The 4,654-nt window shown below is 34.8% G+C and overlaps 1 long non-coding RNA gene across 1 annotated transcript; it reads left to right on the top strand.

Annotated features, from left to right (window-relative positions):
- Nucleotides 1-1,018: 1,018 nt before the first annotated feature.
- On the top strand, nucleotides 1,019-4,230 carry LOC120437077. The gene is made up of 3 exons (XR_005610808.1): nucleotides 1,019-1,051; nucleotides 2,275-2,301; nucleotides 3,591-4,230. It is a non-coding gene; the product is annotated as an uncharacterized LOC120437077 (long non-coding RNA).
- The last annotated feature ends 424 nt before the right edge of the window (nucleotides 4,231-4,654 follow it).

Here is a 4,654-nt window from a genome sequence, read left to right as displayed (position 1 = left end):
TCGGTGTGTTAGTGTTTCTGAGTCTCTTAGGGAAGCTGAAGTTAGTTCTCCTCTTCACAAATCAGTCAGTTAAAACGGCCTCATTCTTTAGGTTATAAGGTAATGAGCCGCCATTTTAGAACCACTGATTAGCTGCTGAAGCAGCAGGGTCGGCAACTTCAAAGGAGCCATTTTACCGCCTCTGACTGAAGGCCGGGAGAAAAAGAGTCACGTGCCTGTGCGGGTGTCTGTGTTGTGGGTTAATTAACAGAAGGGAGAGAGAGAGTGAGGATAAAACACATAATATAAGAATAATAAAATTTCTTAACAGGAAGTTTTTTTAATTAATCAATTTTAGGTTTTTAGTTAAATTTTAAGAAGTATTTAACAAACACTTGTTTGTGCAGGTTGGTTTTTAAGTAAAACCTACCTACACCTGCAGCTCTGTTTAACTTCTCACTTTGTGAAAAATTGATGACATATAAAAAAGGCCACCTTCAAATAAATAAAATGCAGCAGTGCACCATTAATATTATTAATATGATATGTAGATATTTAAAACAACAGCATATTAAATTAAACTAAATGACACTGTGTGCAGGTGATAATATTTTGGGGAAGAATTTGAATGCAGACCAACTCAAATGTTGAAGCCTACAAATATATCAGCCAAGCTTTCATTTATGATTGTTGCTGCTTTAAAATTGTGATGTCACAATTTGATAAAGTGTGCAGTGCTAGGTGTAGCAAATCATTGCTTATTAAATCTACTGTGTTATCTAATAGCACCAAACTAATAGAGCTATCACATAACTGAGAAACTTGTGTGGCTTATTACAAATGGATGAAACCACATTTTACCTTAATGAAGACAGTAATCTTTAATAAGGTGTAGAAAAAAGAGGTGAGTTGTTTGTTGCTGTGGTAAACAAAGAAGTGTACTGAATCTTTTGGACTACACAGAGTGATGCAGTATTGACTGTGATGCTGATCTGAGTTGTCTCATTTTGTATTTTTGTGCTTTGTCTTTTGTCACACAGAGTGAAAGAGATCTTTGGTTTTGCCTTTGGTGGTAAGTAAACAGTGATTGTAACTGAAGCAGTATGAACCTGGCATTGTGTAGCACATTTGATGACTTACAGTAGTTTGACTTTTTGTGATATGTTTCCATTTACTGATTGGCAAAAACACAGGATTTGTGACCTGTAGCAGCAAAGCCCCCACACAGGGTCTCTGACTGTCCCTGAAAATGTCCCTGAAGTTTAATAGCCCATTTATGTATGATTTAAATTTCTTATGGCTAATCAAATCCAAACATAGCTAAATGTCAGATGTCTTTATACAGTTGTTCATTTTCTCCTTATGTTTGTGGATTTAAATAGCAGACAAAACAATGAAAGTGTTTTAGGGGAGTCAGTATAAGTGGTTGCTCAAACACTTAAGAGCTGCACAGGTATTGATTTATATTGTCTCTCAAATTCTGCTGATGTATTACATTAAAGTCAGAACACTGTAGAAGTATTTTGCCTGACTCGGTATAAGTAATAGCTTTAACAGTTAAGCAATAATAAAAACGAAGAGAACCAGAGGTGTGAGTGGACATTGTTAGGTACATTACAGCCAGTGTGTCTAATTAGTTTATTACTTATTTAGTGAATATAATGTGTTTTAAAATTAAATAGAAATGTTGCCAAAAAGGGACATTGCAAAATACATAAATATTCCTAGCAACTGGTACAATGAAAGGACTTTGTAGTGTAATATTTTAAGACATTTCCTTTTAATCACAAAACATGGTGCAAGTCTGTTATGGTAACATGTCAATATTTACATGTATTTTAGGATTTGCATATTCATATCAGACTAACCAAAACATGATGAGGTTTTCTGTTGCTTCTGATTTAAATAATTACTTTGTATTTAATGTTTTTAACCTGAAAGGACATTAAAAGTTTTGGTTTTTCACACTTTATTAGAACTGACCTGTTGTAGAAAATGTTGGAGCCACAAGGCTTCTGTGTAGGAAATATTTGGTGTATCCTGCACTTGTGCCAACAAATATTGGTGCCTATTCTTTGCATTTCTGTAGTAATAATGTTTTTATTACACATGCTAAAGCCATGTGAGACCCTGCAGTTCAATTATCTCCTCTTTAGACTACAGTGAACTTAAAAAAGTAAAGTAATTGAGGATTTTACTAGTTAATTTGTGTCACAGTCAATTGGATTGTGTGTGAAGAGGCTCTACAGTCTGAATCATCAAACAGTGATCTGATGAATTGTTTCCTTTCTCTAGACTGCTGATCTGATCGTCTCAAGTCTGGTAAGTAAAGGTTTGTCTGAGGTGCAGTGCTGGGAAATGTTTCTCATTATAGGAGATTCAGTTTAGTGCTGTGAGTGAGCACAGCTATTGGTGATCATCAAAAGTCATCAAATCCTAGAAAAGTCTATGTAAAAATTTCCAGACTTACAGATCTCTCTTATCATCATACTACATTTTTAATTAGGCCCTAATATCGGCCATGCTAAGTTTATTGTAGATTTAGCGGGGTGTGTATTAAACATGCCCCATATTTGACTGAAATATGTAGAAACTGTTGTATAGGAGTCATCTGTCTCCAAATTTTTCATTTTGGCAAAAGTCATACTGAGTAAATTATTTTTTACTTTTATGTTAACGGCTCCCCAGACATTATGATATACTGTTGTACCAGGTAAGTACACACAGAAACGGGAATTTGAGACCTTTGGGCATTTAGGAACATGTGATGTGTCATAAGTTTGAGTTGAGTGCATGTGAAGTGTTTAAAGCAGGTGGTCTGAAACTGTCTGCTCTAACTTCATTGTGTGGGTTTAGCTTGACCATATAATGTTTACAGTAAGTTACTGTAGCACCACATCTTGGTTTACAGACTCTGTTTGTTTTTATTGTGTTAATAGAATGCAAAAATGTCCTTAGAAATGTTCCACCACCATATGTTAAACATTTTCATTCAGTTGAATCTAATAATGTACTGTACAACTCTTCAGTGTGTAATGATATATATGTTCTGTATTTTTCTGACTGTAAGGCGCACTAAATTCTAAGGCACATTAAGCCAAACAAAACAGATAAGTCAAACTTTATTCAACTCATTTACACTAACTCTCAACATTGTTCAGTTGTAAGACATAAAATACAGAACAATGCACTCACTTTTCAGGATTTGTGGATTGATGAATGTGGATTGATCAGTTTGAAATTTGCTTTGTACGCATGTCTCTAAACAGATGCCAGGTCCTCATACACACACCTTAATATTATGTTTAAGCACAATACGAATTACTCCGCGAGGCACCTGACTACTGTAGCTGTAATGCTCCAACAATCCATCAAACGGTGCAGCTTGGTAGCTTTCCAAAGTCGTACTAAAACATTTTGACTGATGTTTGAGCCCCATGTAGCACAAAATTGGGTTGAGGTCAGTAAGCACAGCCAGAATTAATATGTAAGGTAAACTGTTAATTTTTGAGAAAACTAAAGAATTTTAAGTGTGACTTATAGTCCAAAAAATACTGGAAAGCCATGTTTATTGGAAATATGCCTAATTCCAGTCTCTTTTTGTCTTACAGGTGACCTGCTGCAGAAAACCCTCTCCCTCTATCGTTGACAAGCAATTAACAAGCAATTTCAGTCTGTCCTATCACTCTCCCTCTCCCTGCTCCATCTTTTTTGACAAGCCATTCTATCTTCTATCATTTCTCCGCCATGAGCTCTATCTAATTTGACAAGCTTGAACCTGAGTTGAAAAGCAATCTAAGTTTGACAAGAAACCAAGTTTGACAAGAAACCAAGTTTGACAAGAAACCAAGTTTGACAAGAAATTGAAGTTACCACAACTTCGTCGATCTGTTTTCAGAATTCTGAGAGATCTCCGCTCTCACTGCTCCTTCTTTCCTGTCATTAAACTCTCTCATATCCACTCATTTTGCTGGAAATTACAAGTAAAAAGTTGAATATACAGTAGTAGAATTACAGTACAGTAGAACTCACAGTAGAAACTACTTACAGAGCCCTACATTTGTCATTTTAATTTTGCATTACACTTTGAAATAAACACTGATAGTTTGGCTTACAAGTGCAATTATTTGATAAATTATATAAAATATACAGCTTTTTTGAGATTTTTCTTTGTAGTAAGATAATCTGGTTATTTTGTAATACATACATTCAGGCTGCTGTATTCACATAAATATTAAATTTGATTCAAATACATTTTTCAAGTCTGTTTCATTGGCTTGACATTTGACTACAAGTTTTTGCTATTATTATTATTTAAGGACAAACCCTTTTTGGTCACTCAGTGTAAGTATTCAGCTACAATTGTCATCTAGAGGCTGCCCTGAGAACCCAGACTTCCTGTTTCCTGACTGCTGCAGAACATCCAGCTGAAGAATCCTCATCGCCTGTCATCTGATCACCACACCATCACAGCTCCTTATATTTGCTTAAAATTTTAGATATCTGAAAGATTTAAACAAAGTCTACTTAAAAGCTAAGATTTTTATCATAGCCTGTTGATTGATTGTTGAGATTTATTCTGCATATTACTTTACAGAAGTATAGACCTATTTGTTATCCAGTCTGGTTAGAAAAAATAGAAGTAATAATATACAGTTTTTGAAAAAGCTAAAAT

This window comes from Oreochromis aureus, unplaced genomic scaffold (genome assembly GCF_013358895.1).
Source record: "Oreochromis aureus strain Israel breed Guangdong unplaced genomic scaffold, ZZ_aureus HiC_scaffold_45, whole genome shotgun sequence".
NCBI classification, from domain to species: domain Eukaryota; kingdom Metazoa; phylum Chordata; class Actinopteri; order Cichliformes; family Cichlidae; genus Oreochromis; species Oreochromis aureus.
This window is presented reverse-complemented; position numbering and strand designations above follow the sequence as displayed.